The sequence below is a fragment of the Peromyscus leucopus genome, chromosome 12, assembly GCF_004664715.2.
Source record: "Peromyscus leucopus breed LL Stock chromosome 12, UCI_PerLeu_2.1, whole genome shotgun sequence".
NCBI lineage: Eukaryota > Metazoa > Chordata > Mammalia > Rodentia > Cricetidae > Peromyscus > Peromyscus leucopus.
In genome coordinates this window covers 40,407,374-40,420,831 of record NC_051073.1, presented here as the reverse complement: position 1 = coordinate 40,420,831, position 13,458 = coordinate 40,407,374, and the positions used below count along the sequence as shown (strand labels likewise).

General features: G+C 42.7%; 1 protein-coding gene across 1 annotated transcript in view; it reads right to left on the bottom strand.

The window, feature by feature from the left end:
• Positions 1 to 7,002, bottom strand: part of LOC114691934 (transmembrane protein 45A-like) — a 77,833-nt gene extending 70,831 nt beyond the window's left edge. The window contains exon 1 of the mRNA XM_037209679.1: positions 6,631 to 7,002. The gene's annotated coding sequence lies outside the window, so the exon portion shown is untranslated. The remainder of the gene's footprint in view (positions 1 to 6,630) is intronic.
• Between the last annotated feature and the right edge of the window lie 6,456 nt (positions 7,003 to 13,458).

Sequence of the window (13,458 nt, the reverse complement as noted above, 5' to 3'; positions counted from 1 at the left end):
GTAGCGATTCAGGCAAAGAGTGGTGGATGTTTAACCAAAAGGGGTGTATCAGGATCAAAAAAGTCAACTATATTACTGTCATCACACACACACACACACACACACACACAGAGAGAGAGAGAGAGAGAGAGAGAGAGAGAGAGAGAGAGAGAGAGAGTTCTGAGCAATCAGAATAAAGAGGTAGGTGTACCCAGGATACCTGAGGCCACACTGGACCTGAACTTAACTACACCCTGGAAAGTGACAAGTAATGAGAGTATTTCGTTTTTAAGAGTAATAGCATACTCTTCATGAAAGCTCTTTCATCACAGAAAGAGGCCTGAGCTACCACTGTAACAAACACGTTAGGAGGTAGAGACTGCGTCCTCACTTTAAAGATGATGCATCTAAAACTAGAGAAGAGTAAGGTTTCCAAGATCATAGAGAATTTAAACCCAGGGTCGCCTCTTTCCCGTGCCTGAACTCAACAGTATACCATGTATGTTATTACTCTTAAAAAATGAAATACTCTTATTACTTGGGCAGTCTCCCCATATGCAGGGTATCCCACAATTGAGCCCAGAATTCAACACTAGGTTAAAGCAACTGGGAGAGTCTAACTTCCATGGTACCTGCTTAGAGGTAAGATCCTCCATGCCTCTAATCCTAATTCCTTCATCTTCTTTCCCATCATCCTGACTTCCTCTAGGTTTTATCTCTAAGATTTAGCTAATCTGACTTGGATGTGGTCATTTTCAAGGGCCCTTTTTCTTCTCCATTACTGGTTTTAATATTTAAATCCTTATTACTTATTGCATTAAAGAACACAGGAAGTAAAAAAAAATGTCTGAGAGTACTACATACTACAAAATCTCTTTTTCTGTGTTGGCCTCTTATCTGTCCTTAACATATTTCTACAACATTAGTATTGTTCTCTATTTTTGTAAATAGAAAAAAATCAAATACATGGGAGAAAAACTTATAATGCTGAAGAAAGATAGGTCTTCAAACTAAAATAATGAGAAATTAAGGGGGAATGGAGTAGGGAATTCATATAGACGTACATACAACTCTACCTACCTACATACACACACATCCATAGCTACAATATCAAAGTGGTATGTAGCATTTCAGTTTGTTTTCACTCAAAATTGAAATGTAAGGTCTCCTGAGTGTGATAAATGTCTTCTGAATTATGGAAAAGTAGTTACAAGTTGGGGACCCCTGTCTAAATTCATGGAGGCAGAAGTGTTTGCTTTCCAAGGCTGTCAGATTTGGTGATACTTGGAAAGATTTTATAGCATTTTTTAATCAGAAAACCAGAAATCTAAAATACTGTGACATATGAAATTTTTTGGCCATCATATGAGTACTTTAAACTTTTCGTATTTTGAGCCAGGTGTGGTGGTGCATGCTTATAATCTCAGCATGTAAGAGACTGAGGCAGAGAAGATCATGAGTTAGAGATCAACCTAGGCTAGAGAGAGAGATCCTGACTCAGAGAAAGAAAAAGTTTCCGATTTTGGATTCACAGATTAGGAAATTTTCTGCCTATAATCTCAATATTATGATATTTTAATTTATTATTTCCACTTTAGAGGGATATTTAAGGTACTAATATGTTTTTAAGAGAAATATTTATCTGAAATTATGAAATATTACATATCATAAACTTGGGATTTTGTTTCTCCTACTGAACTTAAATCAAATTAAATGTTATACTCATTTGTGAAAATATATTTTGTGATGGAATAGGTCAGAAATAGACAGCCTTTACACAAAAGGAACAGTGTCAATTTGGCAACTCATTGTTGATTCAAATCAGAAATGGACCGATGATACTTTCAAGTCATCAAGAATAAATAGGGAAACTTCTTATATGGGTTACTACTACCAAAAAGTAAGTTCAGCACTCAGGAAGCCTTGGCTCTGTACATAGAGTTAACAGGAATAGAGCATAAATCAGGGCTTGAACAAGTGAGTGTTCATGGGAAGGAAGCTGCCCGATGAAAAGCACCCTCTGTAAACATCCTAGAAGAGGTCTGATTTAATTTTGTCCACTTATTTATTTAGCTAGGCCCTTGGGTGGAACTTTCCTCCCACAGTGCTTATTGGCTTGATTCTAAGTGCTGAGAATAAAAGGTACCAGCCCACTGAAAAGGGTTATGAGCCCCAGTTGGAAGCTCAACAGGAAAGCTGTGTTAATATCACAGAGCTAGGCTATAGAATAGTCCAAAGAATGGTGTGACCTTTTGGAGGTAACAAGAATAATCAATAAAAAGAGACTTAAACCAGAGACCTTTACATTTCTTACTAATCAATTAGCACACTTTCCTTTTTGGAGATCAATTTTCACAGACATCTTATTTCTCTAAAAGCCCATTTTCTATTTTCTCCCTATTAAAGACAATTATATAAAATATTACAAATATTTTTCTAGAACCTGTGGAGTTTCAGGTACAATGGGGAAAGGTTCAGGTAAAGTCACCTCGTTCCTTGCCATGGAGAGTGCCACCTTGTTTTAACTCATCACCACAGAGGACAGTCACCTCTGCTCAGGACAGCGAGAACATTTGCCTTTGCCCCTTTTTCCATGTTAGGATGGTCTAAGGCACCTTAGGGAAATGGGCTGGTCCAAAGTGGTGACGGCTGGTTCAGGAGAAAGGACTCATTGTCTTCCAAGGTTTTCCTGAGAGAGCTGAGCGTCAAAGTCCACAGCAGGCTCTCTAAAGCCAAGGGCAACTTCACACAGGAGGTCGGCATGCCAACAGCCTGAGAGAGGAAGCCATGCAAACTAACCTCAGTGGGCAAGCTTCTCCTGATGCCAGTGTGGCCTTAGAAAAGGAACGTTCTTCCATTGAGATGATCATCTCTTCTCTGCGACAAGATAACACTCATGAAGATCTGTGTGCCCCAACTGTCGGGTTGAGATCTTCACTGAAGCTAGGTCACAAGAGTGGAATGAAGTCCCATTTGTATCCTTTAAGCTGAGAAGAGACACTCAGAGAAAGTCTGCAAGGAGAAGACCCAACTCTGAAAAAGATGCTGTGTTGCCTACTCAGCTTCCTGCTACTGCCCTGCTTGCTGGGTGTGGTGGTGCACACCTGCACACACAGAGTGCACACCTGTAGACACACCTGTAAGAGCAGGAAGCTGAGGCAGTGGGCTTCCATCCGTGAATGATTAGTTCCGTTGATTTGGACCTTTGATGATGCAGTACATGTGGCAATGCCATTTAGAGGAAAGCACCTATTCATCTCAAGTCTGGGTGCAGAAGAGAGGGAGAAGAGAGGCCAGGATTCCAGGAACCTACTTCAAATGCACGTTAATATGTATTCGATTTCGGTATTTATTTCATTTACTAACTCACTAACTGACCAATAGTTGTGGCAGGGAGATGATGTATGAGAATAGTGTATACTGTTCCCCAGTTGAGGTATACAACTTGCAAATCTCTCTTGTAAAGCTTTTGGGGATGATCTAGAGCTAGGTACTTTAAAAGATGAAAAACAGGTTTGTGCTTCTGCACCCAAAGATTTAAAAACACATCAGTGGTCTCCTAGGTCCTTTTTCAGTGCAGATAGTCATCCGATTAACACCGGCTGACATTTATTGTCTACTTTAAAACCAGATACTACAGTGAGTTCTGTTCAAACAAGATAAGAAGACAGATGTTTGCCGGCAATGAAATCCACTTAATGCAATGCAATGTCTCCCATCACCTCCTAGACAGAATCCTGTTGCTGTTCTGGCCTCTCTAGGAAAATTTTATCAGTGCGTCCCTGGCTCCAGGGATCCTCTTCCCATTGTCTAGTTGACTCTGACAATCACACACTAGAACAATGAACCCTGGCGTGATGGCTGCCTGGGATGCCAGGACTTGGGAAGGTAAGGCAGGAGGATCACACATTTGAATCTAGCTTAAGCTGCATAGCAAAACCCTGCAGCTAAGAAAGGAAGAGGAAGTGGGGAACAAGAAAGAGAACAAAGTGGGGAGTAGGGAGGAGAGAAAAAGGGGAGCAAGAAGAAGAGCCAGTTTCTCATATACCCAAGAATGGATGTCATACTGTGTAGCCTAAAATGGTCAAAGCGTGCAGGTTTTGTGTTAGTCTGGGTCTGTGTCTGCCAGTTGTTCACTATGGATTGTGGGCAAGTATTTTAATCCATCTATGCCTCTGTCTCCTCAATGATAAATGCAAGGCTCTGTTGGGTAGCAACCCTCATAAGATTTCTGTGAAGACGCCATGAGCTGAACACCGGAGCACTTGACAAAAGTCAACACAAATAATAGCTGGATGTATCAGGTAGGCACCCTCAGACAACAGACTGCTCCAAAGTTGGTAGGGGATGAATATATGACCACCTAAGGGAAAAGGACCAGGAAGATCACTTCATAGATGATATCACAGAATCATAATGGCTCAGTGTCTTGCCTGAGGTCAGGCAGGTGGCCAGCAGCCACACCAGAACCCAGATCTCTGCCACAGTGTCATTGGGACAAGGCACAAGAACTCAAGCTTCACCCGTCACTCAAATGCATACGATAGGTAATATCTACCTCAGTGATTGCAATTTTAAATCTCTAAATATTAACACAGGAACAGACTGACCTTATTAGCAGGACGTTAAAGATCTATTTTACACACACTGGGTCTGTACGAGAACAGGGCAGGGGTCTAACAACCCCATTCCTGCCAAAGACTTCCAAGTGGCCCTTGTTAATGAAAAATTGCCTGGGTAATGCCCCAGGGTACCAGACCGCTAGCACAGAGCTGGAAGAGGTCACTGCAAATGTTCAGACTGCCAGGCCCTGGTGAGCCATCCAGTCCTGCCCACCCCAGCTGCAGGAGGAGAGCATGTTGACAAGCGGTGGGGACCCCAGAAACGAACCCTGTCACAAAGCCTCCACTTGGCAACTGGTGTCAGTTCTGCTCACCACGCCCATGCCAATATACTTGGCCCATGCCAATATACTTGACGAATTCTCCTTCACCGCCTGACAATCCATCCCCTCTCATGGCGCTTGTCCTGTCAGCAGAAAGCTTACGGCCAGCACCACCCCACACCCGCCCACACTAATTTCTTGTAGCTTTTTCTCAATGCTCCCAGCATTGAGCACTGAGTATTTTTCTCAATGCTCAAAGCAGTCATACTTCTGCCATACTCCCCCTTGCTCCTAGGTTGAATCTGTCTCAGCTCTGACTCTGACCACCATCACCCCTAAAGCGAACTGTCAAAACCACTTCCCGGTAATGGCGGCCTTCCCGTGAAACCAACCTACATTCAGATGTAGATCTCTGCATTCTGCACTCCAGAACCTTCTACATCTAAGGCCTCAATCAATTCTTCTTTGACATCCATTCATGATGCTTTCTGTTTTACAACCCTACATTGTGCCTGGCTAGCAAGCGTTCAGAGCTGGATAAAAAAAATTTTCTCAAGAACTCAGAGTGCCACAGAAGAAATCTGTGTACAGAAGCTAGGAAGGAAGGCGATAAAAAAATGAAAACACAGCAAAGACATGGTTTATGCTGGGCTGGCCTAACAATTAACATATTTTAACTCGATACCTTAGACACCATCAGTGTGCACAATTATTTATTACTAAAACATTACAAAGGAGAAAACTGGGGAACAGGTGGGCTGAGTGGTTTACCCAAGACTGTACTGTGAAGCTGGGCACTGATCTTGATTGGCCAACTCTTATTGCCCCTTTATAATAATGTCCTTCTAATCCTGCATCCCTAAATCCACTTTAAACCAAAACATACTCCACAAGTAACAATTTTTGCACCAAATTCTCACCACTGCTTTAAGTGCCAGAAATTAAAGATTGATTTGAGTCAGATCTCCCTCCAGGAGTGAACAGCATGCAACATAACTTTGAACTTCAAAACATTCCTCGGATGGAGGAAATCATAGATGTTTCAGAAGGAAAGGTCCTTGGGTCACTCTTAGCTCAGCATTTTCCACCCCCTCATTCCTAAATCCTGACCCATAAACTAGAGCTATGTGTAAACACACACGTATAACAATCACTGTGGATATTGTTTTGATAGAATTAGAGGTTAAATATGTAATTATAGGATCACAGGCACACAAAGTGGTCTATCACATGTTTAATTATTTTGCTAATAACCATCTAGGAATTTAGGTCTTCCTCTTTGAAAAGGGATATTCACAATTTCAACTACATTCAAACTTAAATGAAAGATTCAGTAAGTCCTTCACATGATTCAAGTTTTAAGTAATTTGTCAAAAGTTGTGTTAATTCTGAATACATCAGAGTTTTCTCAGTCTTCCATCAAGGGCGTGGAGGATAGTTATAGTTTGAAAATGTACACATTGTTGTACAAGAAGAGGAGGAGAAAAAGGAGGAGGAGAATTTACCTTTGGGATGAAGAAAGGTTTACCATAAAACACCAGCCAAAATTTCGTCCCCAAGAAATCTTATACTAGCACCACCCCTCATAAATTTTAAAGAGCAAACGATGTCCACAAAACAGAGAAAGGAGCCCCGATGCTCCTGAAGTCTTTCCCAGCATGAGATTTTTTTCTCCCCTTACCAAAAGAAGTCTGGCAAGAAGGGCAAAGGCACAGGCTAGAGATCTCAGCAGGACCAAGGTGATGTCCCGCGTCTTCAGAACTTACCCAGCTTTGTCTGTTCACTCAGCACCCACTTCTCCCACTTTGCCAGTTCGGATCAGACGGCGGCTGGGTTTTTGTTGCTGTTTCTGCTCTTTTGATCTCAATGTCTCATGAAAATTAAACTGTGTTGAATGTGATGTGGCCTCGCCTCGCATGGGGTGGGGGAGGTAGCGGGAAGAAAAAGGTTCAAGTTTGGATTGCTGATGGCTTCTTGGGGAAAAATAAATAAGTAGTAAGTGGCTAGCAGGAGGCGACGTGGGAGACGTGCCTTGCGGATGGCAGGCCGGGAAGGGGCCCACAAACTTTCTCAGCACAGCTGTCCAGATGCGCTTCATCTGTTTTCCTGGCGGGTCACTGGCTTGGGCTGCGGTTGGCTGCCAAGCCTCCTCCCTGGTCGCCGATTGGTGGAGCAGCCCGCCACTCCTGCGGGCTCTGTCAGCCTCCGCCCACTGGGCCACTCGCATCCTAGCGAGGAACCTAGCTGGGGCGCGCAGTGCAGTCGCTGATGTGGCACTGCGTGGCAGCGGGGTCTGGGGAGGAGCAGAGGAGAGGTCGCTAGAACTCAGAACTTGCCCCTGGCCTCACCCCTTTGACAGCAGGCCTTGTAAGTAGTTACGTTTAAACTGGGTGATCGCTGTCGTTTTGGGCAGCGAACAAGGACAACCTTCAGTAGCTCAAGCCACAGGCAGTTTCCAAATAGAAGGGGTTGGAGATGCGCGCTGCCCACGCCTCCAATAGGGCGGTCCAGGCCCGCCTCAAGGATTTCCTATCCACGCTTTTTCAGGGGAGAGAAAATTAGATGCCAGGAGTACAGGATTTGCGGACAGTATTCTAGTGGAGGAATAATGCACCTTTTAATGACATCGGAGTCCATCGGAAATGTGGTCCTTTCTGTGGAGAAGTCCTGGGTGGGAGCTTGAAGGAATCTTTAGGTTCATTTACTGTTGAGGTTGGGTGGTACTTGTGAATAAAGCGAGAACTCTTGTTTAGGCCTGTGAGAACTGCAGAATTGCATCATGTACGTTTTGATTCCGTGGAAGTGGTTGAAGGGTCACCGGAAATGCGGTGGGGAACAGAGGAGATCTGCAATCGGTAGCCACTGGAATGTGGATTTTGACAGAAACTGGATCTCTTTGGAATAAGAAGTCGAGAGCTACACTCAATGGGCTGAACACCAGGCTTTGTGGCAGGCCTCTTTTACCTGCATTATGTTGAATTCCTGCACCCAAATTATGGCATAGATATCATCTCCATTGTCAGATAAGACCAAGACCCACACCCTATCCCAGCATGCCACAGATGCCTCCAGACAATGTATATTGTATTACTTCACTAAGAGTCCATAAACTGGTGTGTCACTTGTCACCAATGTGAGGGTGAGAATTTCTGGTGAATGCCTCTTTCTTCTAACGTCTATAAAGTTTTTACGACACAGATTCTATTCTGTGGGCTCCTGTATTCACTCTCTGCTATTGTGTAACAGATCACCATGGGTCGATAGCCGAAACAGCACATACATGTTACTGCACAGTTCTGGAAGGCACAAGTCCAGGCCTGGCTTGCCTGGGTCATCTGCTCGGGGGTCTCACAAGACTGCATTCAGGTGGCTGCTGGCTTCATTCTCATCTGCAAATTCTGGGTGGTGTGGTGGGGGACCAGATCTGTTTTCAGGCTGCAGCAGGTTCTTAGCACAGCTCACTTCTTTGCAGGAATGGGGCTGAGTCCCCGGTTTCTTTCAGGAGGTCAGTAAGAAGGTGCTTTTCGTTTCCAGGGTCTTATCTTAGGCAGTCCTTAAAAGCTAGGCAGCGGCATTCAAAGGAAGCTCCCGAGAGTTTGGATTAAATATTCAACACTTGCATTACCAAGGACCTACTGCAATGTTACCATAAATCCACAAGCTGCCCTGCTTTCTTACCAAGGGGGACTGTCTAGAGGATTCCCAACACTTCACCCCTGTGGCAGCAAAGGAAACCCGCAAAGGAACAGCCCTTAAATGTGGCTGCATGAAGTCATTTGTGTCTTATGATCAGCTTTCTGAATCATTTGTCAACAGTCAATAGTGCTCCTTCTATCATGGAAAGCTGCTTCACAATGGTTGATCATCAAGGACTAATTAGATTTTCATAAACTGCCATCTACAGGCATCAGATTTGTTGACTACTAGGACAGGGTTCTCAAGATAAAAAGATCCCTTCTGTTTGCTATTGGTGAAATTATTAAGGCCACTCCACGTAGTTAAAAGGGAGGTTTATTTTGTGGGGTAACTTAGAAGTGAAGGGATAGGTAACAGAGTCTGGGAAAGGTGTAGCGCAGTCTGGCGGTGTTCTCTGGAGAACTCTGCTCGGTCTACCTCTAGCATCCAGGGTCCAGGAACCAAGAGAGCCGGCACATCGGATCCCGGGTCTTCAGGGTCCTCTCTTGGCCCCGCCTAGTAGGTGTGACAGTTACAGAAGCCTCAATGGGGGTTGGAACTTCCAGATCAAAGCTGGAATGGCTACCCACTACAGTTTGCAGGAATGTAGATTTGTTTCCCCATAGCTATGCTTAATCAACACTCTTGGACTTCTCCATGAGCCAGTATGGAGATTCTAAAGGGCAGACAGAAGAGAATAGACTCGCTAGAAATCTCAGCATCCTGGAGACCACATCATGGTGAGGCTGTAAGTTTTACTATTGATCCATTATCTCAGACTTGAAGCTGCGGATGCCCTTGCTTTAGTCAGAATCTAGAATTTCCCCCACAGGACATGTATTAAAACCTGAGAAAGTGGATCCGTTAAAGGAAAGGCCTGATAGAAAGAAGTTAGGCCACCGTGGAGCATGATCGTAAAGGATATATTGGGTGCCAGCCCTTTCTAGTTTCTCTGTCTCTGTCTCTCTGTCTCTCTCTCTCTCCTCACTAGGCACGAACAGACTTCCTCTACCATGTGTGTCAGTCATGATATTCTGCCTCATCACAGGCCCGAAAGTGACTGAGTCAAGCAACCGTGGGCTGAAATCTCTGAACCGTGAGCCAAACAAACTTCCTATTTTAAGTCATATATTTTGTCATAGTGGGGGAAGCTGATGACAGAGTAGGTCACTGAAGTTCAAACAGGTATAGACATATAGGAGGGGGAGTCATAGTAACTTGCTGTTTGCTCCTTCCATAGCCAAAGATGAGGGAAGGGAGAGTCCAGAAAAAAACTACTTTCATACTTCATTTAATAACCACATCGTTCCAGCCAAACACCAGTAAAAACTGTGGCCCACTGATATTCACACTCATATCACACTCACAAAGGCCAGTGGGCATCTGGATGCTTGCTCTTACCAGTCTATGACAAGGTAAAGATGTCAATCAAACTCCTTAACAAAACAATAGCAAATATAATGCAGCAGTAGGTAAAGAGAATTACCCAGAAGAACCAAGTAGGGTTTTCCCCAGTGATGCAAGTCCTGTTCAGTACTCAGAAGCCAATCAGCACAACCCTGTTATAAGTCATAAAACATCCATGTGTGCAGACAAGCATGTAGGAAAACTGAGCATCATAAAAATGCCAGAGAAATGGGAATAAAGAGGGACTTTTAAACTTTGATAAGAGGCAGGTACCAAAAAGCTTTTCATGTTTAATGTGAACGACAAGATAGTTTTGATACATGCTTTATGATTACATTGAAGTAACATTTTTTTTTCAGTGACAGAACTGTGACAGAGAGCATGTAAGTGGTTGTTCGGGTTTAAGGAAGGTGTAGGGTGGGAAACAAGTGGGTGTGGCTATAACAGGGCGTCATATGGAATGTTTGTGGTAATGGGAACATTCTGTCACTTGGCTTGCTTCAATGTTGCTAGGAAACAGCATGGTAGGGCATATAGTAAAGCTGAGGGAAAGTGGTGAATGGACCCATGAATCAGATTGGTTTGTTCCTGTGTGCCTACAACTATCTCAAAAACAAAAGGCCTAATTTTAAGAAAGTTTCCAAATCTCTCCCTCACTTCCTCCTAGGCCACATTTCTCTGTACAGAAGTTTGTTCCCTTAATGAAGCCCTTTCCAGAACAAAATCATCTTTCCATTGCTCCTGGGTGATGTCCTGGATGGAAGAGGTTGGGGATTATTATATTTTCAATTGGAAGTTTGGGGTTCTTACCTGACCATCATGGAGAATGATGTCCATTATTCCTTTAATGACATCACCAGGCCAATTGTGTATAAAATATATCATTGTTAATTGGTCTAGATATTGATGGCTTGATATATGTTTAAGAAAGCTGTCATATTTTTTTCAATAAGCAATGTAGCACAAGATACAGTAGGCATTTTGTGCAAAATTTCAAAGATATGTGCACATATATGCATTTATATATATATTTGTATATATTTAAAATCTCCTATTTCAATCCAACATTAAAGGGTATTTTCAGCATCTTTTCACACATATACACATGCAAACTGCCCACTTTTCATATATGTAACTCAGTGAGAAAACTGGCTCAAACTAATTTTGTTTATTTATGTAAATACATAATTAATACTCTTGAATTTAATAAATCTTCTAACTGTCCCAGCTGAATCCTCAGTTCTGAGATATGCAGACTAGCATGTAAACAACTCTCTCTCTCTCTCTCTCTCTCTCTCTCTCACACACACACACACACACACACACACTTCTTTATACATATACCTGCTCATGGGCACAGATCAAATATAATTACTCTAATTCTTAGCCTTTAAGAAGAAAAGAAAGATGTGAGAGAATGAAGAGAAAAGAGGAAAGTGGAGGGAAAAGGGGTTACTAATGATTTTTGGACCATTCAGCATTGGAAGAGGAAGGTAAAAATGAAGGGAGGAACTGAAAGAAAAGGAGAAAAAGGCAAAAAAGAGGGGAGGAATGAAGAGAGAGCAGAGAGAGGACTAGGTATGGAGGGATAGACAGACAGAAATGTCACAGCTTACTACTATATCATTTCTTAAGGAATTCAAAACTGCTTCCCAAAACAACTACAAAAAAAGGACCTAGACCTTTGGCAAAAATCTAATATCACTTGATGATCAAACTCATGAAGAGGCTGGGAATGAAGGGAGCATGTCTCAACATAATAAAGGCTATAAAAGACAAGCCTACAGTCAATGTCATGTTTATTGGAGAAAAACCTGGAGCATCCCTATTATGGTTAGGAATAAGACAAGGGTGTTCATTCTCTCCACTCCTATTCAATATAGTACTTGAAGTCTTATCCAGAACAATAAGACAAGAGAATGGAATAAAAGAGATACAAATAGGAAGAGAAGAAAAGAAAGTATCCCTACTTGAAGGTGATAGATTATGTATGAGAACTTACAGATTCCATCAAAAAAAAGAAAGAAAGAAAGAACTTAGAGCTGAAATACATTCAACAAAGTATCAGGATGCAAAATTAACATTAAACATCTTAAATTAGTAGCCTTAGAAAGAAATCAGAGAAGTAATCTTTTTAACACACACACACACACACACACACACACACAAAAAAAAAAAAAAAAAAAAAAAAAAAAAAAAAAAAAAAAAAAAAAAAAAAACTGCCCAAAAATCTCTCCATCTTGGGTTGGTAATTGGTTAGATTTGTTGTTGTTATTGTTCTTTTAATTCATGTTGCTTTTCTTCTTTCAGTAGACTTGCTTACAGTGTTCAGAAGACACTAACTTGTAAAACAGTTGTGGTGATATTTTTCTCTGCTAAACTAGTGTTCTACTTAACTCTCTGTTGCAGTGATAAACACTATGATCAAAAGTTAACTTAGTAGGCGGTGATGCTGAACGCCTTTAATCCCAGCACTCGGGAGGCAGAGCCAGGTAGATCTCTGTGAGTTTGAGGCCAGCCTGGACTACCAAGTGAGTTCCAGGAAAGGCGCAAAGCTACACAGAGAAACCCTGTCTCGAAAAACAAAAACAAAAGTTAACTTGGAGAGAAAAGGGTTTCTGTCCGCTTACAGGTTATAGTAGAAGTCAGGGCAGAAGCTCAAGGGTGAAACCTTAAACAGAAGACACTGGGAAGTGCTGCTTACTGGTTTACTCCCTCGCTTCTGTTTAGGCTTTTCTGCGGGTTTACCCTTGCTCCTGGTCTGGACCATACATACTCCATGTTGCTTTTAAATGATCAGGTCTCGTATGGGTGACCACCCCATCCTTCAATGCATACAGACGTTTTTAACTCTTTTCTATGTACTATGGAGAACTGAGGCAAACTCTGACCAGCTATGGTGTCTGCGTGTTTCCAGAGTCACGGGGCTGGTGCCGGTTGGGCAGTGCCCAGAGAACTGTTCAGAGTTTGTGTATAGTCTGTAGAGCTTTGCCTCTCCTGGCTGGGCGCTGAAGATGGCTCTGGCAGCAGTTGCTAGCAATCCCTCCGAGGAAAGCCTCTTTTGTAGACTTCCTGGTAGGAGTCTTTTGACCCAGTTTGCAGTCCGTAGTCACACCAGCAAGCCCACTCACTGCTCTCATAAAGAAAGTTCTTGGGCCCAATGGTAGAAGAGGTTTGTTGCGGTATTGATCAAGTTGATCTGGGACTGGAGTGATAAAAAAATATGCCTTTTTCCTTTTAATTCCCAAACCGTCATCAACTACCCAATCTGACGTGGCTTCTAGTTCTTACCTGAAGTTCCTATTCTTTCTTAACCTGTGTATTCTTTTCAGTGCAAGACACAAAGTTATTCAACTATAGCAAACGAGACGAAACTTCCAAGAGATTCTGCTTTCAGGGGCTCTCTCTCTCCTCCATGTAACAGGCTGTAAACACCTTCCTTCTAGTTTGGTGAGACATGAAATTCCTAAGCACTTCCCTTGTGCTGTTGTCCTTGAATCTAGAAATAGGAA